Source organism: Neomonachus schauinslandi, chromosome 6 (assembly GCF_002201575.2).
Source record: "Neomonachus schauinslandi chromosome 6, ASM220157v2, whole genome shotgun sequence".
Lineage (NCBI taxonomy): Eukaryota > Metazoa > Chordata > Mammalia > Carnivora > Phocidae > Neomonachus > Neomonachus schauinslandi.
In genome coordinates this window covers 142,782,953-142,808,932 of record NC_058408.1, presented here as the reverse complement: position 1 = coordinate 142,808,932, position 25,980 = coordinate 142,782,953, and the positions used below count along the sequence as shown (strand labels likewise).

The 25,980-nt window shown below is 50.6% G+C and overlaps 1 protein-coding gene across 2 annotated transcripts in view; it reads right to left on the bottom strand.

The window, feature by feature from the left end:
* GRK5 (G protein-coupled receptor kinase 5) overlaps positions 1-25,980 on the bottom strand; it is a 206,839-nt gene that overhangs the window by 59,990 nt on the left and 120,869 nt on the right. The window lies entirely within an intron of this gene.

The window sequence follows — 25,980 nt, the reverse complement described above, 5'->3', positions numbered from 1 at the left end:
CAGGAGAGAGCTTGGGAGGGCCATCCAATCAACGCACACCTGTACCCAGAGCCCCAGAGGGTTGGAGCAAGATGACTGGCAAACTCTCAGGACGCCTTATTTATCTCCAAGCTATGCAGACTCAGAGGGGAGAAGAGCGGTTTAGAGGAAGGCACCAGTTATGCCCCAACCTCTAGTTCTTAGCCCACTCCCCCTTTCCGATGCCCTGACTCCTGTATGCCAGATGTCAGCAGTTCTGGGGAGGGTGACTCTACCCTGCTGGATGGCCGATCACCACGTCACACTGCTCACTTAGTGACTGGATAAGGGTGGCAGGCATGTGACCCAAGCCAGTTCTAGTCGGAGTGGACCACAGACTGTGCCTGGGCACGCTGAGCAGAAATGCCCTCCCTTCCTCTGGGGGCTGGGGTGCATGGGTGCGAGGCCAAGGTCTAATGCAGTGCTCTTGACACTGCAAGGAAAGCTGCTATGATGACGAGGCTCACACACAGAGGAGGTCAGAGCTGAGAAAATGACAAAAAGTAAAGTTGGTGTCCTCGCGGTGTCATCAATCTCTGGATCAAACCATGCCTGCAGCTCAAATCACATCTGAAAAGTTTATTTATGAGCTTTGTTTAGGGCAGTTTGAAAAGATTTAAAAATTACTTGTAATTCAAAGCACTTCAAATTATGAAAACCCTGCATTTTCCAGCTGAGGAACTAGAGGCACGGAAACAAGAAGTGACCGGCCCCCAGCCACACAGCAGCCAAGAGAGTTCCAAAGAGGAAATGCAGTGCAAGACTCCAAGCCTGGAGGCCTGGAGACCAGGTGCTAGCCAGTGACTTGCTATGTGACTTCAAGCAACTCACTTGCTCTCTCTGGGCCTCAGTCTTCCTCTGGACAATAAAGGCACATGTTGGAGGTAAGACTGGGGTGTGGGGGGGAAGGTACCTTCTGGCTCTTCCTGCAATGATGCTAAAGCCTCTGTTGGAGGTTCTTCTGGCCAGAAAGATGCTCAATGGACTGCCTGAGACATGCTGCCTCTGACCCTCTCAAGCACTGATCATTGGACCTTGGTGCAACTGCATTAGAAACGGTCAGGGGACTTCATGGGGAAACCGGGAAGAGGGTTATAATGACTTCAGGAGAGCAACCTGAACAGAAGGAATGACTATATCCTCGCTGAACGCAGAGGAGGAAAAAGGACAATCATCCCTGGAAAGGGGGTTTCTCTGAAGATAAGGAACACAACAAGGAGATATGAACACAACCATCACGTCCACTCACTTTCACAACCAAAGAAAGAGTTTATCCACAGAAAGTAAAGCCGCGGGGCACCTGGGTGGCTCAGTCGTTAAGCGTCTGCCTTCGGCTCAGGTCATGATCTCAGGGTCTTGGGATTGAGCCCCGCATCGGGCTCCCTGCTCCGCGGGAAGCCTGCTTCTCCCTCTCCCACTCCCCCTACTTGTGTTCCCTCTCTCGCTATCTCTCTGTCAAATAAATAAATAAAATCTTTAAAAAAAAAAAAAGTAAAGCCGTGACTTGTAGGGAGGATGGTGGCTGTGAGCATGGGCTCTGGAGCTAAACTGCCTGGGTTCAAACGCCAGCCTCACCATGCTCTGCCTGTGTGTCCTGAGGCATCTGACTTAACACTTTCATCCCTCAGTCTCCTCATCTGTAAACTGGGGACACTAATCATACCTATCTTCTAGGACTGTCTTGAGGATTAAATAAGACAATGCATAGAAAAGACTCAGAACAGAACCTAACATATAGATAATGCTTACTAAACACCATCTGCTATCACCGAGTTTGTGGGTCTCTCGGCCTATTCTGTCTCCATTCCTTCAAGGAATCTCAGTTCTCTGAGACTGTAAAAATCCAGCCCTAGGCTCTAAGGGAGCCTCACTATGGGCACGTGACCCAGTTCTAGCCAACCAGAGCCCTCATCTCCCACCCACATGATAGGGTGAAGGATGGGCACATGATTCAGCCCTAGCCAATCAGAGATCCCCATTTTTACCACAGTGATAGGTTCAGAAACAGACATGTGACTTGGCCCCAGCCAATCAGAGCCCCCTCTGTCTCCAGGCCACAATGATAGGTTCAAGGCACATGACCTGAGTGGGTAGGAGTCTTCTAGAAGTTAAGGGAGAGATGCTTGCTTCTCCCTGGGATGCCAAGGTGTTAGGATCAGTCAACTAAGAGCTGCCACAACTGTCTTTCCCACTAGGCAGTGAGAACCCACAGAGAGTGAAACAGGGAAAGGTGGGGTTGAATGCAGAAGAAAGAAACCCCACACTGCCAACATCACAGGAGCCCCTGAAGCCAGCCTCACCGAGGCCAGCCTGGTGCCTGCCCAATTATTTACCTGACAGAGTGCTGAAGTCAGTTGGTGTTGGGTTTTTGTCTATTTGCAACTCGAAGAGCAAGTGACTAGGCGTACAGGCTGGAGAGTTTTACAGCCCACTTCTCTCATGGGTAAACTGCCCAAGGGCAGCAACTTTATGTGGGGATCCACCAGTTCTAAGTACAGTGTGTATAAGAAGGCACTCAAACATTTCTCATTCTCTCCTGAATGGATACTTTGATCAACATGGATAGCCACCTTCAAGTTCCCTTCTTGATCCCCTTGGTTTGGGGGCTGAAACTAGCCTTGGACTGTTGCCTTAACTCGCTTACCTTTCCACGCACAGATGGTTCACAAATAGCCATTCCAACAAACATTTAACCCACCTCAGTGTGGGCCAGAATTGGTGGGGTGGGGGTGGGGAATGGGATGCAGTCCCAGCCCTCAGGAAGCTTGGATTCTGTTGGAAGGGCTGGAGTGTGTGGGTGAGCAGACAAGATCCTAAGTGACAGTAATAAAATGTCAAGTTAGATGAGTGTTATCATCAGCCACAGTAGGGAATCTGGGAAGGAGGGAGCTGAGAGGGTGACAGGTCTGTAGCTCGCACCTGTTAGCATGACACCCTGTAGATACAGCCTGCATTCTCACTGCCTCCCACTCGACCTGATCCCCCCCCACCCTGAGGTGAGGAAAACAAACTTCCTCACCCTTTCCCAATCAGCTGAACCTCCCAGCACAAACACAGAATGAAAGTAAATTACCTAGTGTCAAACTCCAGTTTTATTCAATTATGGCAGAGAGAACTGCACGGCTTAATGTGATTTGAGCAATGTGCCCCTCCCCATTTCCAAAAGCAATTAAGAGATTTCATGTACCATATTGTGATTCCTTAAGGGTTCATCTGACAGGAGTTTTTCTCTCCATATGGCATTTGCTGTCAGTATGGAAACAAGGCTGTTATAAACTCACAGCACAGTAAACACCATGTGATTCCAACACAAGCTGTCAGCACCTCAGTTCCATGCCTCTCCCAGCTGTACAGAGGATCCCAGGCAGGAAACCCACTCACTGGAAGCCCAGAACGAGATAAAAGAATCAGTAATCATCTATTTGGATTCTTTTCCCAGGCTTATATAAAGATAAATGGTCGTATCTTCTGAGGAGGCATTGCCATCGCCACCAACAAAATCAGAGTGCGATGTTTGCAGTTCCTTTAGAAATGAAGGGAGAAGGCATAGAAGGGAGACTAGGAATTTGGAAATTGATCAGAGTGACGGGAGGAGATGTAAATTGCCAAGCGCAAACCCAAGGTGTGGGTCGCTTCTACAAAGTAAGATGACGTAAGTTGGAAGCTTGGGGAGGTCTGTAATACATCTTCAGAGCGGACCCTTCCTTCTTGGTTTCTACAGAAGCCTTCCTGTCATTTAAATCCAGCTTGCAGGGCCCTGCCCACACCCCTCCTCTGAAGTGCAATCTGTTGGGTGTGGTGGGGAGGGCCGTCCAGGAAAGAAGGGCAGAGCTTTTTCTCTCTGTCTCTGAATCTCTCTATCTTTCAGGCTGATAGAACCCTGGGATGTTATGCACACAGCCATGCATGTGCTGTCCACACACACACACATACACACCAGCTCTTCTAGAACATGAAAACCCTGCTTTGGCCTACGTGCTTCATTGGCCCTTCCCTCCAAGCCAGAAAGAAGCTGTCATTATATAAGTTATGAGGGGGAATCAGGCTCCTCTATCCCAAAGTATCCACCAATCATGTAATTATTTTACTCTTGTGGGTCCTTCATTTAACAAACTGTCTTCCAAGGTCTCCTGATTTTTGATACAAGAAGGTTCCTTCAACTTTAAGACTCTCTTCTTGAATGCAACAACTGGAGGGTATGTGGATGAGTGGAAGGAAGAACACCTTATATTTACTAGCAGGTTAATGATCCAGTAACAGGCTTAGAGTTAAGAGCTGGTGGTCAGTTAGGACCAAGAATGGGGGTGTGGCCTTTGTGATGTGACATTTGACCTTGGTCGTGGTAACAGAGGTCCAGTGGACATGGCAAACTGAAGCATATCTAGAGGAAGGTGACTAGAAATGGGGAAGGGTCTATGAAGCCCCTTATAAGCTCTAGGACACTGAGCTGTGCCCTTGATCAAAAGGCAGAGTGCCCCAGGGAGGGGCTGGGTTCACTGTGCACCCAGGAGTGTGGTGGGAGGTAATATGTTGCAAAAGCAGGCTGGGCCCACGAAACAGCTAGGATCCAAGTCCAAGGAGACTGGATGGAATCAGTGTCCCATCAGGGACCAGTGATTTTAGAGCACATGCGATTCAAGTAGAGTCCACAGAAAGGTGAATGACAATGGGGTGGGGAGCAGGGAGCCTGAGACATGAACAGAGGAGGTCCCTGGTTGGGGAGCCACTGCTGTATGGATAGGGAGGGTGCAGTCCCTATGGTAGGAATCCTGCTTTGGTGATGAGCTGGACTGAACTGGCTTTAAGAAAACCACATATGTCATTGGTGTCTTCAAGGGTTTGACACCTCCCGAGCATGCCCATGAATAGGAAGGCAGGATCACCACGCTTTCCTATAACACTGAACTGAATTCCAGCCATGCCTTCAGACAGAACCATTTCTTCCCAGCAGATAGTCCCTTTAGCAAACTGACAGATGCTTGCTGAACCCCTCATGGGCACTGTGTTCTGGGCCTTGTTATGAGCATCCCTTAGAGCAGACAAGGCACCCAGACTTTGTCTTTGTCCTAAGCAGTCTGCTTAGCAGTCAGGGCAGGAAGGAGGCATGTTCACAGACCGGGCTAGTGAGAGCAGCCACCTAACAGTGTCCATGAAACAAAATTGCATAAGGTAGGCCTGCTGGGAATGTTCGGGAAGGTGTCCCAGCACAGACTGCTCTTGTGATGTTGGGCCCGTGCCAGGGGTGATGCCCATGGGAGAGCGCCCTGACAGCAATGCCGGCAGAGGGTGAGTGCTGGGGAGCAGAAGGAGAAGGTCAAAGCCAGAGAAATGCGGCCAGAAGTTGGGCGCAAGGAGAAGGTACAGTGAGGAGGTAAGTCCATGTGAGAAGCCAGGAGGGCCAGGAGGGCATGGCAAAACATGGGGGAAGGTGTGTTAGGGCAAGAATTCAGAGCTAGGTCTGTGACCACCGCAGGGAGCCAGTGGGTAGATCTTCCAGAATGGCTTAAAGTATTCAAAGGTTCCTCAAAAAATTACAAATAGAATGACCATATGATCCAGCATTACCACTTCTAGATATTTATCCAAAGAACGGAAACCAAGATTTCAGAGATACCTGCACTCCATGCTCATTGGGACACTCTTCACAATAGCGAAGATGTGGAAACAATCTAAATGTTCATCGACCAATAGATGGATTTTCTAAATGTAGCATATACATACAATAGAATATTATTCAGCCTTAAAAAGGAAGGAAATCCTGCCACAGGTGGGACAACATGGAAGGATCTTGAGGTGCTAAGCGAAATAAGCCCATCACATAAGGACAAATACTTTATGATTCCACTTCTATAAGGTATCTAAAATACACAAACTCTTAGAAACAAGGGTAAAATGGTGGTTGCCAGGGGCTCGGGGAGAGGGAAGTGGGGAGAGGTTGTTCAATGGGTATAAAGTTTTAGTCCTGCAGGATGATTAAATTCTAGAGCTCTCCGGTGCCACGTCACACCTAGAGCTAACAATACTGTATTGTGCACTTAAAATTTTATTAAGAGGGTAGATCTCATGTTAAGTGTTCTTACAGTAATTTTTAAAAAAGAGAATGGCTTAAAAATATAAAGAGAAAGTGATAGTTGCTTGGGGATGGGGAGTGAGGCAAGAAGGGACAGGAATCAGAATGTAGTGTTAACTGAGGGTGTCAGCAAATACATTTACTTGGTAATGAACATAACTGCCTGGGAGTACCCATGCAAACTTGCAGGCATGTGCATATAGAAATGCAACAAGCATGTCCTGAGGTCTAGGCACCGCCAAGTCACTTTCAGTTCTACCCTACACAGGTCAGGCATGATGCTTACCAAGTTACAAGACAAGGGCCCTGTCCTCGCCACTACCGCCTCGTGGTGTTGGGTGCTGAGCTCAGAGCCTCTCCTTGTAAGAAGCCACTCACGGGGGCACCTGGGTGGCTCAGACGGTTAAGCGTCTGCCTTCAGCTCAGGTCATGATCCCAAGGTCCTGGGATCAAGTCCCGCATCAGGCTCCCTGCTCAGTGCAGAGCCTGCTTCTCCCTCTCCCTCTGCCATTCCCTCTGCTTGTGCTCTTCTATCTCTGTCAAATAAATAAATAAAAATCTTAAAAAAAAAAAAAAAAGCTACTCACGGTACCACTACCTCAGGGCTACTGTAAAGGATAGCAGCTGGAGACTAAATGTTCATGTCTCCCCAAATTCATACACAGAAACCTAATCCCCACTGTGATGGCATCTGGAGGCGGGACCTTTGGGGTGATTAGATCATGAGGGTAGAGCTCTCCTGCGTGGGATTCGCGCCCTTATAAAAGAGACTACTGGGAGTTCCCTCACCCCTTCTGCCACGTGAGGTCACAGCAAGAAGCTGGTCCTTTATGAACCAGAAGGCAGGCTCTCACCAGACAGCAAATCTGCCAGCACCTCGATTTTGGACTCCCAGCGTCCACAACGGTGAGAGATACATGTCCATTGTTTAAAATACCCAGTATGAGGTGCTCTGTTACAGCAGCCAGAGTGGACTAATGTGCCCTATAGTCTTGGGCAAGTCTCCTGACCAGGGGCCCAGGTGCCTCACGTCTCCCACTCCCACGGTCTCAGCACTCAGCAGGCCCCACATAAGCTGTAGCCTCTAGGCCAGATCGTAGCTCCTCTAGAAGACGCAAGAAATGGTGGCTTTTACTTCTCTGAAGGTTCAGAAAGAAAATGGGAGGCGGCCAGTGAAAGGGGACTTGATTCCACATCACCGAAGAAGGCCAAAGCCGCCCCTCCTGTGGCTGAGCCATGGACTCCCAGCTCGGAGAGGGCAGGGGCCAGGGCTCTGCCGGCCTCCTCTGCCTCACTTGGAGCCTCCCTCTCACAGAGAAGCCACATGTCCCCACAGCACATGGCCGAGGTTAGACTCTCACAACCCAGTCAATTCCTTCAAGACTCCTAACCCCTGGTGGACTCAGAAACAGGAATGTTATCAATAGTGAAGAGAAAGAAATGCTGTCACTGTTTTCATTCTTTTCGAGTGACACGAAATGGGAACATACTTTCTTAATTAAGAGCTGTGGTATGCGGACGCTTGGAGGGCAACCAGATTTTCCCAACTGAAGGCCAGAACATAGGCGGCAAGGACAGCGTGGCTCCCCCAGAAGGCCACAAACCCAAGTGAGCGAGGCCGCCACCCCCTCCTCAGCTGGGAGAGTTGGCGTCAGTCCCTTGCTTGCTTGTGGATGGGGAGCAAGAAGTCATGGCTTGGGGGGTGGGGTGTCGCTGACTGGAACCTGCTTGGGACTGATTTCATTGTTGCCCCAGGCACTCCTTGAACTGGGGCCAATGAAAATGCACGTTTCCATTTCAGAAGTAAGAGCAAGAAAGGCGGCTTCCTGAGGAAATGGAAACGCTAACACGGCTAACACCGGAGCCCTTGGAAATGAAACCACATGTTTATTGTATGTGGGGGGTGGGGGGGGGTCCAAAAGCGATTTCTGGAACCATCTTTCTACCAACTGGAGGTTTATATTAGTTTGCGTTGTTTCATTTTTATTTTATTTTATTTAACATTGTTTTTCCAAAGTACCAGGGGTGGGTTGTTGCTTTTGGTCTTTTGGGTTTTTTTCTTTTGTTTTGTTTTGTTTTCATTTTTTGTTTTTTCAAGGGGTGGGGAGGGGCTGATAGGTCCTAAGGCAATTTAGGAAAACAGATGTGAGGAGACTGGATTAGGCAGGGGCCATGAGCCCTTCACTTTGCCGTACTCCAGGTCTAAAACAATAAACAGAAAAGTGATTTGAAAACAGCTTTCTCCTAAAAATTCCTGCCAAAGCTGGAAAAAACAATCGAGTGCTCTAAGGAAAAAGCTCTCTGACGTTTGAAAGGCAAGATAGCATCACGGATAACAGCAATTCTTCACAGCCCACCTCTTGGAAGGAGCGAGAGAGGAGAAGGGAAACATTTGGTATTTGGTTAGCAACAGCTGAGTGGGCTCCTGTTGCTTCAGGAGAGATGTTTTCATGTGAAAAGAAAGTGACATATGGCACATTACACAAACACACCCAAGCCAAGCCCCATCTTCCTGTGCCTTTTGTCCCCCTCGTTCTGGTCTGGGGTTTTACTGAGACTCTGGGAAGGAGCTGGGGGCTGAGCTGGACAGGGCACAGGGCATATGCCTTCACCGCGGGGCCCTCTGGGCCTTAATGGGGCCCCGGAGTCAGGCAGTGACCTCTCCCTTACCCTCAAGGCCAGGAAAAGCAAACAATTTAGATATTCCCGAGCAGTGGTAATGAAACTAAGAGTCGGGTGGGTAATCGGAGGAGTCAGCGGTGGCGGTGGACCCGGGGACAGCCAGGTAGACCAAGGTACTGCAGGCAGTAGCTGGGATGAGTCGGGGGCCGAGGCGGGACTCGGGTTCCAGGCCTGGCTCTTTCACCTGCCATCTCCAGATGAGAGCCCGAACCCCTGCACTCTGAGCCCTCTCCTACACTGGAAGCCCACCACTCTGTGATCAGAAGCCTTCCTTCCATGCCAGCCAGCACCAGGTGAGCATGACAACCAAGAGGTCGGCAGAAAGGCACCTGCTACATCAGCAGTGTGGGCTCTGGAAATGGCCAGGCAAAAAGGGGACACGCCAGTGTGTGGCCTCTGGTTCTTTCGATTTCTCTAGATTTTCAATATTTTTATAAACGAAGGGAACGCAACTATTCTAAAAACACAGCTGCGGGGCGTCGGGGTGGCTCAGTCATTAAGCGTCTGCCTTCGGCTCAGGTCGTGATCCCAGGGTCCTGGGATCGAGCCCTGCATCGGGCTCCCTGCTCGGTGGGAAGCCTGCTTCTCCCTCTCCCACTCCCCCTGCTTGTGTTCCCTCTCTCGCTGTGTCTCTCTGTCAAATAAATAGATAAGATCTTAAAAAAAAAAAACCCACAGCTGCAAAACCACTGAGACCAAGGAGGCCCTCGGAAGCAAAGGAACTGTAGCCACCAGACATGACCCCCTTTTAGGTGCAAGGCCTGGGTCACAAGCAGGTGCTCAGCACTCCGTGTTCACCCCCAGTGGCCCGTGATGGAACCTTCTGGAAAGCTGGGACCAGGCCTGCAGTGGTACCAGCCAGTGGGACAGCTCCATCAGTGGTGGATGCTCTCCCTTCTTGGTGACCCAGGGCCCTCCCTCGCTCCACTCTGCTCACAACCGTCCTGAGGACGCTATCCTCTACGGTCACATTCTAGAATTTCTACAAGCTTTTTTTTCCCTCCTTGAAAAGAAATTTCCATGCAGGTACAGGCAGTTTTAGAAACTGAAATACCCAGGCCACGCCCGGGCCAACTGCATCAGATCTCTGGAGATGGTGTCAGTGGTGTTAAAGCTCCCGGGGTGACTCCGGCTCTGTGCTTGCTGTAAGGTCTAGCTCACTGTTCATCCCCAGCCCCCGGACCAGAGCCTGGCTGGAGCAGAGAACAGGTGTAGGTGGCAGCAAACAAATGATGGAGCAGGCAGATGAATGAATCAATGTCATGTGGAGGCCACTGGCTTCCAAATGGGAGAGTAGCAGTCTCGGGCCCACACTCCCTCGACACACCCCCAGTGGTTAATCTGCCAGAAATGAAGGTCTCCCTGTGGCAACGAGATGATAGAGCTGTTGCTAGTGGGGGCCTCAGTCCAAGGGAAACAAAAGGGCTCGGGGTGCCCGGGCCCGAGGCAACACTGGTCAGGCTGAGTGCTGCACTCAGAGGGGAAGCCGCGGTGGGTCCAGATCCCCTGGAAGTGAGGTGGGCCTGAACGTGGTGCCCTGCCTGACTCGCTGCTTTCCAGAAAGCTCAGCCAGGGCCATGGGAATGGGGCCAGGGGACTGAACTTTGCCTCCAGCTCCTTCTCTGACGCCTGCATGACCTCAGGCCCATCACTGTCCCTGGACTTTGGTTTCCCCTTCTACAAAATGAGCCTGATGAATGACAGGAGCTTCAGTGTCCCACCTCCCAACGTGGTAGTCCCCCAGGGAGACTGTGAGGAGCCTGGTGGGGATGGAGACACCGCAGGGCATGGGGCCTTTCTCCGACATCAGAGCTCCAAGTAGAGCACACACCTTTGGAGTCCTTAAGCCCATAAAGCTGCCTTCCCACCCACATCTGCACAGTGGCCAGAGCAGGAACAGAGCAAGCATGAGCTTAAAGGCAGCGCTTCCAGAAGGCCCAGGAAGGGTGCTGTCTGGGGGCCAGGAGCCCTGGCTCCCGTAGCAGCCTGCTACAGTTTGCTGTGAGGCTCTGGGGTTGTTACTCCCCATCTCTGTGCCTCGGTCTCTCTTGAGTGCTCTTCCAGTTTACCCTTGGATGGCAATGCCTAACCCACCCTTACTGTGAGCTGCCGTGGCCTGGGCGGTGTGGGGGCTCTGAAGCCTCGGCGGCTGGGCCATCCAGGGCCCTGGGGACTGGCTTCACCTGGAGCTATGAGCTAATGAAGCAAAAGCCGCGGGAGGGCGGGGCCAGGAAGTGGCGGGGCCAGTGGGGGCCAAGGCAAACAGCAGCCTCTGTGCAGAGAGGCGGCCCTGCTTCTTCCTGGGCCATGGGCCAGGGCCCAGTGAGGCTCACAGCTGTGCTGGCCAAAGGCTCTTGAGAAATAAATGCCCAGGCAATGGATGATCTCCTGAAGGTCCAGATGTCTCAGGGTCTGAAGACCCCAGCTACAATGAGCGCCATCAGGGAGTCAGCCAACCTTAGTTTGTGCACTCCTAGGGACAAGGAAGCACTTCACCTGCAAAGTGTCCAGCGCTCTTTATCAACATCACATTAAGAGTCCATTCTTATTTTGAGGCCAGACCTGTCCTCCTGTAAGACCTGCTCCTTGGTCCTCATTCTTGGGAATCAGAGGACAAATGTTAGGTGGCAGGTATTCTCTGCTCCTGGACTCCTCTCTCAGGTAAACCTCTGGTTTCCCCCAGATGCTTCCTTGTGACTCCTAGAATACCAGCCACCTGACACACCCAAACTCTGTTTCCCCGAGGAACGGAGCTGGGAGGCCTCGGCCTGCTGGAACCTGATCCAGGTTTTTGGTAATTAAACATGAGACAATGTCAACAAATCCCATCAAGCCATCTTTGCCTAAGTCAGCCCCAGAGCCAAGAGGGGCTAGAGTGGGGGAGACAGGCCTGTTCGCGGGCACACCGAGTTCACCCAATGCCCCTGTTCCAGACAAGAGACGGGAGAGGCATGTTGCTTCTGCAGAAACGAACACAGAGAAAGCTGGAGTCTCAATTCAGACTTTGCTCAGCTGAGTTATAGCTCAGGGGTGTCCGGATTTTAGATATGGATTTTTATAGCATTTGGCAGAGCCAGTTTTCAGAAAGAGATGACTTTTGGGCCAGACAGTGGCTTTCCCACTTCGCCACCTGATGGATGGTGCTAATCGTAGAAACAGTAAGAGCTAACATGGATGGGGTGCTTGCTGTACACCAGGCTCCTTGCTAGGCATTTTACATACTTGTCTCCTGCAGGCCTCAGAAGAGGCCTAGGAAAAGGCTGCTATGATCAGCCTGTTTCAGATGAGGCCAAAAAATGAGGCCCTGAGGATTAGCACCAGGCCACGGAGCAGCAAATGACAGAGGATCTGAGCTCAGCTCCTCCTGATCCTAGAACAACTGTTCTGGAACTTTTAGCTCCTAGGGATCCACAGCGGCAGCAGGCAAGGACCTGGGACCCTGAGAGGTGGATGACATCTCACCAATGATACCATCTGGCAACCTCTGGGGGCCCACAGTGGAGGGAGCACCCTTGTAACGTGGTATGTAATGTGGGTATGTAACGTGGACATACCCAGTGGCCATCCCGCTTCCGTGGGCCCAGGGCTGCTGTGCACACGGTACCTGGGAGCTCCAGTAACACACTAAGGACTAGAAAAGCCATGACAACGCAGTGGCTGGCGATCAGCCGGACAGTTACATTCCGCAGGCTGGGCCTGCACAGGACAATTATTGGGAATGCCCTCTCCCCTCCTCCTCCTCCTCCAGAACACCTGACCCAAGTATGCTGTCCCCTCCCTGGCTGCGAGCTCCTTCAGCTCCGAGGCCTGCAGCACACCTGTGATCACGTAACTTACGTGCCGCCTCATTCCTCTGGCCGCTGTCCTCACGGGGGGCCTTGGCTCCTCAGCCAGGCTGTGAAGTCCCACTCCACTGCCACCCCCTCTGCATCCTCTGTAGAGTCTGGGACATTCTGGACACCGTGAGGTCACCAATAAATATACGACGGATTAAAGCAGGAACAGCCATGAGGAAAGTTATTCACTAGGATCCTGTTTACACTTCTTTTGTCAAAACAAATCCTTTGCTCCTTGAAGATAGAAGTCTTAAAGTCCTCGGTGTCTAGAAGTAAATGCTTGGCTTTTAATAGGGTGTTGGGACTGCATTTCATAGCACATTCCTGGGCGCGGACCTACATGGAGGCAAGTCCTTAAGCCAACAGGACAGAAGTCCAAGCAGGGCTGGACCCAACTTGGAGCAGGCAGGGCCCCAGCCGCCTTGTTCCCCACATACCCCAGCACCTAGCACAGAGCCTAGCATGGAGCCAGCACACGATAACATTTGACGAGCGAATGAAGAGAACACATTAACTACCTAACTCGTCCATTTGCTTGGTCCGGGCTATATTCTAACATACTTGTTTCCACATTCTTCCCTGTGCTGGGGTCACGTTAATGAATGGATCTGCCCCATGGGAAATAGAGTCCCTTTCCAGCACAGACATCGAGCCACCTCCCCTTCACAATGCAATAATGTCACAGCTGGAGAAAGGACATGGCACAGAGCATGGTCCGAGACCTGGCAGAAAACCTGAAGGAAAGCCAGTCCACAGCCTGCCCTCCCAGATGGGGAAACTGAGGCCCAGGTGGGGAAAGGGTCTCATTCATCACCCCAGGACTTGCTCAGCTGCCTCAGTTGCTCGCAGGCCCTGGAATAGTGTGGACGGGGAGCAAAAGTCCTCTAGTAAAACTCAAAGACCCTCACCCAAGAGTGCCCCCCCGCCCAGGTCTGGCACAGAGAGAGGCCCAGTCAAGCCTCTCAAAACTCCCTCTTGGCATCTGGCACTTTGAGCACTGTGAAGTATAGCTGCTTGTCAGCCTGAAGGCCTGTAATCGATGCCACACAGGTGCCTCATATAAATTTTCAGGGGCCGTCTCCGCATGGAGCCAAGTAGACGCTTTTAATTGTCAAGAAGAAAAAAAGCAAAAGACCTCATGCATTTTCATTTTTAGCTAAGTACAAGGGCACAATCAGTTTGCCAGCATGCAGTACCACCTCTTGCCAAAAACCACTTATTTTAAACTAAAGCTTTCTCAGCCATCCAAGTACAGAATCAAAGCATGCAGGACCCAAATGCACATGCTTTTCTTTTGTCCCTTCTTTCTTTCTTTCTTAAGAGCCCCACATATCTCTTAGCTGTCTAGACCACGCAAGCTACGGCTCAGCCTGGAGCATGGCCCTCTGTTAATGCTTTTTCTCTTCCCTCTGGCTCCAGGCTCGTAATAGACATTTTGACAAACATTTAACTGATGCTAAGCCTCATAGGTATCCTCCTCAGCTACTCAGCACAAGACAGATAGCTGGGAACAGGGAAAAAAAAAAAAAAGATTGGGATGATCAGAAAACACCCCTATTTCTAACTGGTCTGAAAATGTAACCCACAACGGCTGTTTGTTTTAAATTATTCCTTGCCAAGAACAATGTTCGGATGATAGAAAAATTCCACACTGGAACCTCCAATGCTTACTTATTTTTCCTTCTGAGCACCTGCATGGAAAAGCAGCTTTGTTCAGAAAATGTAAGCAGTAAAAGGGATGGGAGAACTCTCAGCAGCTCCTATTCAGCATGCTGCACCAGAAAGCCTCTGAGGATGTCTTACCGGGGACCTGGGCCCTGACAGGCCAGGCTGTGACTGCATTTTGCTCTAGCTGAGTCAGGGCCAGGAGGTGACCAGAGCATTGCGGGAGGAAGGCAGAGACCCTTCCTTGCAGACAGGGCCCACGTGGGGGCCAGCGGCGGACAAACCGGACCTACGCATCGTTGGAACCAAGTCAGGAATGTGTGTGGCACAGTGCAACTGACCCACCACTAGGACGGAATCCAGTTCCTCCCGAAGGGGGCTCGGAATCAGATTTCCAGTGGAAGCACAGCTCACAGACGTCATCCACGGTTGGGGTTAAGCCCACAGGATACCCTGAACCTCTGGTCCAGACCAAAACAGCTGCAGAGCTCCACCCTCGAAGGGGATCCTTCTGGACCTGGCTGCCTTCTGGTGGTTGGTCACAGAAGTCTCCAGCGCCCTCATCTTTGCATCCCGGTTTGTTCAGCTCATTAGCTGGGTTGGATCTGATAGGTCAGGGCCCCCTCTCCCATCCTTCCTTTAAGACTGATTTACTGAGCACCTACTTGGTGCCCCATGCTGTGCTAGGCCAGAGGATCAAGCGATCACCAGAAATTCCTAGCACCCCCAAGCACCCAAAAAGCCAGTCCAGCTCTGGGGCTCTTTCCCTTGGAGCTAACCCAGAACTCCTCCAGGATGAGAAGCAGTGGAGGGGTGAGAGACGGAGGCGGGAACTAATTTCCTAGCCACCTTTGCAGCTGGGTGTGGCTAGATGACCACGTTTCCAAAGGAACGTGCCCAGAAACACCGGCTCCAAGTTAGCTCTGGATTATGCCCTTAAAGGGAGAGGGTGTGTGCCTTTCCTTCACTGTCCCCCTTCCTATAGATAGACACGCCTAGAAGGCAGATGAGTGGGCTGCCATCTGGGACTGTAAGGACAGAGGGACAGAAGAGACTGGAACGGAATGGCCACACAGAGCTTCCATAGCAGCCCTAGACCGCTCCCCAAGCCCTGTTCCAGGAGAGAGAAATAGGCTTCTACCACGTCTAAACCAGGGTTAGTCTTCATCTTTGCTACAGCAGCCAAACCTGTACTTGATCCAACCAACCACGTACTAGCTGTAGGACCTTTTCTGAGACGCATTTTCTTGGTCCTAAAATGGAGATAACGCTAAAACGACCTACCGCGTAGGGATGGCTCAGTCAAGGCGCTTGGCACGGACCCTGGCACATGCTAGGCCCTCAGTAAATACTATCCATCCACCATTATTCTAAGGAGCAACCACTGGATATTCCCGCCCAAATCCCCCGCAGCCGCCCCTTCACTGCCCCACCAGGAAAGAGTGCGAGCACACACTGCCACAGAAGGGTTGACTAGAGCCCATGCTCGCCCACCTGAGCCTCGTCTAGGCGCCGTTTCACACACTCCTTTGCCACAGAGCGGGAGCCTGAGGTTGTCGCTTCCAACACAACGTACCCACCTGACCTCCCCCGACATGAACCGGGTTGCTGTGACTCGGCTCCAAGGGCCCCAGGCTCCTCGGGCAGCCCCTACACGTGAGCAAAGAAGGACTGTTTCCCTGATGGAGTTAAGGCACCCAAGTCTCAAAAAAGCTTGAGTTCATTTCTAAAGATGGTGACCCGAAATGCAGAACATTTTTCCTCCCTGTTGAACACAACTCAAGTCTTCCTCCTCTACAATGTCCTGGGTCATCCACATTGGAAGAAGATTTTAGTAAGAATTATAGTTCAGATGCTGGAAGGTTCTGAAGTCAACAGAACTGGTTTTGCTGTATATTACGTAAAATAAACACTCTGGTTCCAGGAACTCAAGGGAGCACGCTGAGAACCACATTTGTTTTCCCAAGATGCATGTGTTGTGGCCACATCAGACTCGTGTGTGTCTAGGGTCCCCGAAGGGCACTGGCGAGGGGCAATCCCAAGCTGACCACACCAGCCCCTGGGCCGATACTGCCTTTACTTACAAGGGCTGGGAAGGTGAGTGAGGTATGTGCACTTGAGGGGCTGACATGCATGCAGTCTCTGACCCCAGGCTTTACATAAGTGGCTAAACACAAGATTGTATACAGGGCGACCAAGGGCTTCCTAAGAACTGACGTTCCTGTTTTTAAATACTGACTTCCTTCTTGTAGTATCACTGCCCTTGATGGTCACAGAGCACAGAGCGGGGGCAGCCTGCAGCTGGCGCCCACACTTCCAAGAGCTGCCCTTCCAGCCGGAATCCCCTCTGAGCCTCACCCGGTGCCGGGCACCAGCATGGGCCCCTCCAAGGCACTCAACACAGGTGATCTTCGAAATCTGCCTGGGTAAGATTGCTTGATGACTCCCCACCTTCTGCCTGGAAATGAAGCACAAGCCCTGCCCTGTCGGGTTCAGGGCTGTGCTCCCCAGGTCGAGGCCGGGTGCACGGCAGGTTCTCAGAAATGGGAGAATGAATGAATGGTGACCAGGGCTTGCTGAACAAGGGACTGATTTTGATCATGATGAAGATGAGGCCTCCCCATCTAGGCAGTCAGAAGGCGGCAAAGGACATCCACTGACAAATGCATGTGGCCCCCTGTCCACAGTCACCCACCCAGGCACCGGAACACGCCTACGGTAGTGAGAGCATGCATATTTGGCATCTACTAGGAGCCAAATGCTTAAGACTCCTCTCTCTCACTTAATGCTACCCTGCGGGGTGGAGAGTACTTCCCTCTGGTGCAGCCAGTCTAAGGGACTTGCCCGAGGTCACAAAGCGGCAGTAGAGAGGCTCACCCTTGAGAATCGGAGGGAGGCAGCCACTGCCCTTCCCTTAAGAGGAAGCCATGGTTTCCCACCAGAGACGTAGGGGAGCCACAGGCTCGGAAACACTCAGGGCCTCCACCGGGGAGGCGAGGAGATTCAGGGTGACACGGGGTCTGGGAACAGGGAACAGAGCATGACCCCGAGCAAAGGGCTCTGGGCCAGGTGCAGAGGAAGAAGATAAGGGATGGGAGATGCAGGCAAGGTAAATATTCTCGTAACTAGGGGGCTGCAACCACTTTAAGTACTTCAGTATGGAACTATAAGAGGGGGATTTTCCTTCTCCTTCAGGCTGGGGTTTAAACTCTGAAAAGCAACATACTGAACACCTTTGGAGCCCACCAGGGGCCCCGGTGAGCCAGGCTGAGGGACAGACACAAGAGAGGCCAAAGACAGGCTCTGTACCCCGCAAATGGATGGGCTCACAGACTCTTCTTTGGGGAGGGCTGGGCACTGTGGCCTCAATGGAGGAAATGTGAGAAACGGAAAGTTCCACCAAAAGAGCCGCCTCCCTAGCCTACCCAGCCTCTCCAGGCTCCCCCAGCCTCTCCAGCCTCCCCCAGCCTCCCCAGCCTCTCCAGCCTCCCCCAGCTTCTCCAGCCTCCCACAGCCTCTCCCAGCCTCTCCAGCCTTCCCCAGCCTCCCCAGCCTCTCCAGCCTCTCCCAGCCTCCCCCAGCCTCCTTGCTAATACCTTTTGCAACCCTGCCTGGAACCCGTATCTCTTCTGGACTTGGTGCATGAACCCAAACCTCTGCCCTGGGAACACTGTCCTCATTTCAAAAACAAAGACACTGCAGAAATTTAAATTTTCTAAGCCTGGCAGTGAAGACTCCCTTCCCCAGCTGAATCTGGCATGTGAGTCTAAGAGAGGGGGACAGATACTAGGTGAGGAAGGCAAGAGAATTGACAGCAAGGGCCTGCCCACACATAACACAGTCCATCTTGACAGAAAGATCAGCCTCCCCGGCAGCAGGGCCCGGCAGCAGGGCCACGTGCAGCCACCCTGCTCTGCAGATGTCTCTGCTAAAGGAGGGCTCCCTGGGTCCTCAGCTCTACTTCGGCCTGCCTCAGCCCCTCCCTGCCCACCTGGAATTCCATTCCCTCCCACATTAAAGACCTGTGGGCCCTCCTACCTGATGGGCTGAATCAAGCTACAGCTCCCTTCCTGGGGCCTAGGAGGAACCAGAGGGTCCCCTCTTACCACAGCGGAGGGAAAGCAGCTCCTGGAAAACAGCCATAGCTCATCTCAATTACTCGGAAGGGATGGACTGTGTGTGGGGTGGCCTGAAATGGGCCAGATTCTCCCTAAGCACACATGCTACCCAAGTCCAGCATATGCACGCGCACACCCCTCCTCCGAGAAGCCTTCTCAGATTGCCCCAGCCCCATTTCCAGGCTCCTGCACAATCACTCCAAAATGATTTCCTTAATGCATAGTAGCAGCTACCTCCTGCTGTGGCCTGGGGGGCCCAAAACAATGAAAGGGGCTCAGGGTGTATTGTGGGCTGAACTGTGCCTCCCCTCCAAAATTTTCCCATGTTGAAGTCCTAATCCTCAATGCAACTGTATTTGGAGATAGGGCCTTTATGGAAATAATAAAGGTTAAAGTCGGTCACAAGTGTGGAGCCCTAATCAGAGGGCTGGTGTCCTTAGAAGATGACAAAGAGACACCAGAGATTGCTCTCTCCCTCTCTGTGCACACAGAGCAAAGGCCCTATGAGGACACAACAAGAAGGCGGTCATCTACAAGCCAGGAAAAGAGTTCTCACCAGAAACCCATCCTGTCAATACCCTGACCTCAGACTCCCAGCCTCCAGAACTGTGAGAAAATAAATTCTGTTGTCTAAGCCAGTGAGTCCGTGTCATTCTGTTCCGCAGCCTGAGCTGGCTAATATTGGGCGGGGATCAAAAGAGCAAGGTCTGAGGCTCAGTCCTGGCCATTTATAAGCTCAGTGATCTGTGACAAATCACTTGGCCTCGGTTTCCTGGGCTGTGAAATGGGGGCTACTAACCCTCTGCCCCGCCTGCCTTCCTGGGAGGCCTGTGGAGGCCCAGGGAGAAGGTGGCCAGACCGCAGGGTAGGAGGGCTGGGACGTGAGATGGACAGGAGCTCAATCCTGGCCCCACCACTCACCATCGGGGTGACCCCAGACAAATGACATGATGAAAGCAGCTTTCATAAGCTGAGCATTTGCTACGTACTAGGTACAGCACTGGGAATGAGAATCCTGCTGTTCGTGGGGGTGACAGCCACATGCTACCGTGGGCACAGCATCCAAGCCGGGGCCAGCCATGCCTTCCGGGCAACCTCCCCAGAATGCCGCCTCCCAGCCCTCACCACTGCGGGCCCCCGGACACCAGCTGATGCTTTTTTCCAGGAACTGGGAAAACCTGGCCCTCTGCTCCTTCCCACTGCACAATGGGGACATCCGCTGGGGCCTTGGAAACAGGGGCCAAACCATTCCAGGCCACCTGTGGCATGGTCCAAGGCTCACATACATTCCACACCGAAGCCTCTCCCCTTGGGGTGTCACTGACGCAGCCACCCCAAGAGGATGGGAATCTGCTCGGCAGACGCTGCCCAGCCCGGCTCAGGAGCCTGCCTTAACATCCGTCCAAAATCCAGTCCCCACAGGGCCAAGGCATGAGTCAAGAAGCACAGCCCCGCCCACCCATCACCCTGCTGATGGTCGTGGCCACTTAGGACAGGAAGCCCTGATAGGCCACATGACCACGACAGCAGGCAGGGAGCTGAGCGGTGGGGAGGGAACCTGGGGTCCCTCACTTGCATGGAGAGAAACACATGCAGAGCTGTAAATGGTGGGGGCCAGCAGAGGGGTGCTGAGTTTGAGCTGCTACTGCTAACATTGAACGAATTTCAGTCAATATGTCCCTGGCCCCTGGACCACAGGTCTCTGGAAAACAGCCAAGAACAGTGCCCCAGGATGGAGCATTCCTCACCAGGTCTGGAGGGACCCCCTCCCCGTTATTGGCCATAGCTCTCCCGACATCTCCCTGACCACAAACACCACCTAGCACAGTAGGATACCCCCATGTGGGGCCTCAGCCTCCATCTTGCGGGGGGCAGATCTGTTGACACAATACAGGTCCCTACAGAGGCACTTCTCCGTCGTGCCGACATGGCTCAGACTTCAGGGAATTTGCCCAGAGAGAGGGAACAGCTTCCAAATGCAGTGGAAGGCCACAGCCCACCCTGTCTCCCATTTGTTGCTTTATCTTTGCAGCATAAACAAGCTTCGCCTACATTTATGGTTAAATTGGTCAAATCCTATTCCTCAGCCAGCCCTGCTCTGTCATTTAAAAGGAAAAAAAAACACCACTTACAGATCACTTTCATTACCTTGGATAGGGCAAAGCGTTTGGCATCACTTCACTCCGCCTGGGCTCTAGGCTCTGGTTGGCCCCCACCCCTTTCACACCCCACTGGTTATTAAGAATTTTCCCTGCGCTAGCCAGGCCTCACCCACATGCTGTTCTTCTGTGGGCGTGGAAGCTCCTTATCCTGAGGCTGGGTCTTTGTTGACAGTGCCATACAGATATCATGAGACAGCCCAGAGCTGGTAGGCTGCAAAAGGGAGGGTCAACAGTGCAAATTTCAGTAAAGCAAAGCCTTTTTCCTTTTGTCAGTTTTGAGAAAGCTTCTCACACGAGAAAACAAACCCTCCCATAGACTGTGTTGAAGACTTGTGACAAAAGGGGTCAGTGGTGGCTTAGGCTAAGCCTTGGCATACAGAGGGTTGTGGTTCTGTTTTGTTGTTTTTTTATTTTTGGTAGTTCTCTCTATTCTAGGTGCTTCCCTACTGACGGTTCTGGGGCACAAATGGAAATAAGCCTGGGATCAAAGGAGAGAGAAGGAGCTAGAAGAGCCCAAAGGCTCTCAGAAGTTGGATCTAGGCAATGCTGGGAGGAGATAGGCGGGCCTGGTTAGGGGACTGCTCTGACAAGGCATCAGGCCAACCCTGGAAATCAGACAGGACCCCAGAATCAAGGCATGAGCCACGAACATGATCTGGACAGTATCTGGACCAGATATTGTAGATATGATTACATTCCCTGGAGAACTTTTTTTTTTTTTTAATTTTTATTTATTTATTTGAGAGAGAGAATGAGATAGAGCATGAGAGGGGGGAGGGTCAGAGGGAGAAGCAGACTCCCTGCCGAGCAGGGAGCCCGATGTGGGACTCGATCCCGGGACTCCAGGATCATGACCTGAGCCGAAGGCAGTCGCTTAACCAACTGAGCCACCCAGGCGTCCCCCTGGAGAACTTTTTAAAATTATAAAAGTCTGGGCCCAGAGGCTCATTCTGTAAAGCCTTAGAACTATTTATTTCTTAAAAGCTTCAAGGTGATTAGGCTCTACTCTAGGTTCCCTGATGAAACCACTAATTTTCCATCAAACCGAGGAAAACAGTGCATAGGCAATGGAATGGTCATTATGTCTTTTTTTAGTTGCCCTCTGTTTTGTCTAGGAATTTGTTTTGCGGGACACCTGGGTGGCTCAGTCGGTTAAGCATCTGCCTTCAGCTCAGGTCATGATCCCAGGGTCCTGGGATCAAGTCCCACATCAGGCTCCTTGCTCAGCGGGGAGCCTGCTTCTCCCTCTGCCTGCCTCTCTCCCTGCTTGTGCTCTCTTTCTCACAAATAAATAAATAAAAAATCTTAAAAAAAATAAATTTTCAAAATTTTTTTTTTTTAATATTTTTTTTTTTTTTCTTTTTGCCTAAGCCTATCATAATGTCATACTCTGCCTGACAGAATTTGCTCTCCTCTATGTCCGTTTTGGTCTGAATACAGTATTGACTCTTGCTCGTACTTTGTTCCATAAAGCTGGGTTGTAATATCCCTGTTGTTCAGTAGGTGTCGCTGTAACACAGGACAACGACCCAGTCCTGACCTCCTTCCTGGTCCAAGGTCTTGCCTGCAAAACACATTAGCACCTTTCTTCATCAGTCCTCTAGATTTAAAAGTTTCTATCTTGAATTATCTTAGAATGAAGAATAACTATACACCACCACTTGTTTCTCAGAGCTCAGGAAATGCTATTTCACAGGGATTGTCTGTTTCTCTTTCCTTTTGTCTCCTCTCCTACAATGATGTATCTCAAACTTTATGGACTCAGGACATCTTCACATACCTCTAGAAATTATCGAGCCCCCCTTCCACCACCAACTGCTTTCATTTAGGTGGGTTATATCAAGATTTTCCATATTAGAAAACAAAATTGAGAAAAATCTAAAACACAGGAATACACAAGCATATATTCTGTTGTCAGAGTGATATCGTCACATGTCATATAGACTCTAGAAAACTCTACATACACTTGTGAGAGAATATGAGTGAAAAAGGGAGAATAACATCATTATGGACTATTATGTATCATTATGAAAACAGTTTTGACCTTGCTAAAAGAGTCTCGGGGACTGTGTCTGTTCTTAACAAATCTGAGGTTAATCAACATCTTTACTTTCTTTCTGAAAAAGACAGAAGGAACTTCAAATGCTTTAATTCTGATCATTACATCTTCATTTTTAAAAGTTGTCTTCCTTTTTTTAAATCTGCTTTGCCATTTTTTATAGCCTCTTCTTCCTTGCTCATATTTCCAAGTCTCTCCTATACTTCTTGAAATATACCTACATCCCATTCGCTCTTCATACAATGTGACTGACACTCCCCCCCCCCCCCCGCTGAGAGCTGGGGTGGGTGTTCTCTCTCTTTGAATTTGGGTACAGGCTTGTCACTACTCCAACCAATAGAATGTGGGGATGGTGATGCTTTGTGACTTCTGAGGCTAGGTCACAAAAGGGACAGAGCTCTTGCTTAGATCTCCATCTCTGGGAAGCTTACCCATGGAACCAGCCACTATGCTGTGAGGAAGCCCAGGCCACATGGTAAAGCCACATGGGGAGGAGCTGGGAACCCATTAACTGCCAGCATCCAACTGCAAGACATGTGAGTAGATTAGTCTTCCAACCTTCAACTCTTGCACTCAGGCCTTGAACAACATGAAGCAGAAATAAACCATGCCTGCTTTACTCTCTTTGAATTCTGGACCTACAGAATCCGTGAGCGTAATGTTTGTTTTATGTCACTATGTCACTCAGAGGTGGTAAATGGAACATTTCCCCGATGTATTTCTGGTGCCTAATTTAGCAAATGCTTAAATATTTGTTAGATTTATAAAACACATTAGAAAAACATATTATTCTTCTGCAGTCTACAGCCTACTCTTCAGAAAAGTCCCACGACCTTCACTGGATATCTTCAATCTATGATGGCAACAAGAGCTCACTCTCTTGTTTGCCAGTGAATGAAAGCCCCCAGATCAGAGAGGGCTTCTGTCCCACACAGCTCCTTAGAAAATCAAAGAGTATGGATTCCCTGGGATCCACCCTCAAAGCAAATAAGGCACTCATCCCTCTGTTTCCCAAGCAAATATTGGCATTGTCCTTGACTGTGGGTGCCATTTTGTTTTCCTTCTAAACTGGGTACTTCCAGGGCAAAAGTGATGTGGGGAGAAAAAGACATTTCCAAACAGCACCTGCATCATCCAACCTAAAAATAAATCCAGTAGAACTAGTTTTAGGAGTGATGTCACTGCTAAAAATAATGCTTACACGTATAATGACAGCAGCAGGTAACCGACCTGGGACCTGCAGGGCCTCAGTGTCTACGGACATCTTGAGCTCCTGCCTGCTTTTGAGGGAGGATCAATCCATCCTCACCCTCCTTCCACCTGGGGTTCATTTCAGGAGCCCAGGGCTGGACCTACTAAATTCAAGGAAAAGGGCTGGCTGAACATAGGGAAGCTCTGGATTTAGAGGTTTCATTAAAAAGTAATATGGACTTTCTATTTCAAGAACAGAATATCTAATAGTGTTGCCAAGGAGAAGCTCTCCAGGACCTGCTTTAATGGTAAATACGAATGGTTGTAATTAGCATATTAATAGCGGTTTGATTTTCTAACGCCATATGAAAGCCTCTCTCCAGCCTCTTTACAATACTATCTGCTTGGAGGTAATTACAGAACAGAGACAAAGCACTGGAGTACAGAAGCCCGCTCTCCCCAGTTCTGCCTCCAACTGGCCTCAGCCAAGTTTCCAGATCAAGAACATGGAGGCATTGGTGGGGGGCTGCTGATCGCAATTCTCGCACCCCATTTCAGCCCTAAGCTTCTTTCCATGGTCTGACAACCTGATTCCCAAAAAATGAAAACAGAACATTTCAGACCCCAAAGAACCCAAATCCCAGCAGAGAGGGCTTCCCACAAACAAGGCTTGACCTATGAACGAGTCCCAGATCAACTTTGGCAACTCACAGAGCATCACTGATTTTTAAAGAACTCTCCAAACTTGATATTCCTGGCAACCAGCTAGGCTGCACTCCTGAGAGCTGAGAAGTGAAAAAGCAAACTCACAGCCCTGGGGCCTGGAGGCAGGGGATGAGGCAGGAGGATGGTGCCAGGCAGGCCGTGCTTTCCAGGTCTCACGCTTGCCCGTGAGCTGCACGGAACACCCCACACCCACCCTGGGGCTTGTGAGCACCACACTGGGCTCTGAATCACAGCCCAGGATTCAGTTCTGAGCTGCACTGAAAAGCTGGCTCTGCGGCTCTAGCCCTAATTGCATTGCAGGGTGGAAGGTTGGGGAGCTGGACTGGTTCGTACTCAAGAGTGGTTCTTGTCTTTTTAGAGGGGCTGATGGGATGGCAGGCAGGGGCCGCCTCGGGCAGCTTAACTGCTGCAACTCTACACTCCAATTAAACACCAAATGAACGTGCTGAACAATCCAAACAGACGAAGCTTCCCAGGGCCACTCCAGAAGCAGGTTCTAGTTCGGAGGAGGCTTTTTCTTCTCCACTCAACTGCTGTCCCCTCCATCGCCTCAAACTGGAAGCAGCTCACTCTACTGGAAGCACCTTGAAGACAGGACTTTTGCCCTCCACTCCCAGATGCCTAGCCTCCCTCATAACCAGAGCTGGCCAATGAGATGAGGACAAGCTCTTAGGTTCAGCTTCCAGAAAATCTCCTTAAAGTCCTTTGACTCATTGAGAGAAACGTACATGTATCCTTCTCCTGCTATTCGTTTGTTTGTTGGTTTGTTTGTTACTGCCTGGAATAAGAACGTGATAGCTGAAGCTGCATCAGCCATTTTAGACCATGAGGTATCTGGTGAAGCAGAGAGATAGAAGGAGCCTGGATCCTTGATGACACGGAACAGCCAACCACAGCTTACTTCAAGACTTCATTTATGTGAGAAAAAAATACGGTGTTCAAACCATCCAGCCAACTATCATGAGTATCTAATCCATGGGATACTCTGCCTTACCACCAAAACTTCCCTTGCTACATCCTACCCCTCAGTCAAGGCTGCCCTCCTCCCACCCTCGGGAGGAAATAATCACTTCTTTATTTGACCAACTGCAGTACTTTGTCATATGACATAGTGGTTAAGAATTTATTACCAGGCGTCAGACAGACCAGGGTGCAAATCCAAGTTCTTCCATTTACTAGTCACGTGACTTTCAGCAAATCATTCACCTCATTCAGACCTAGTTTCATCAGCTGTCAGTCAGGATGGTAACACTACCACCTCTCAGAGTTTCCTGAGGCTTGGAGGATAATAGAGGCAAAGCCCCTGGCATTCCATCAGCACGCAACAAACATGACCATCAGCCATTCGTGAGCCACAAATTTTGTCGCCATAATCTATCAACTGCAATAGATCCCACTGTTACAGTATTTACTTGATATTTTTCTTTATTTTTAAATTTTTTAAAAAGATTTT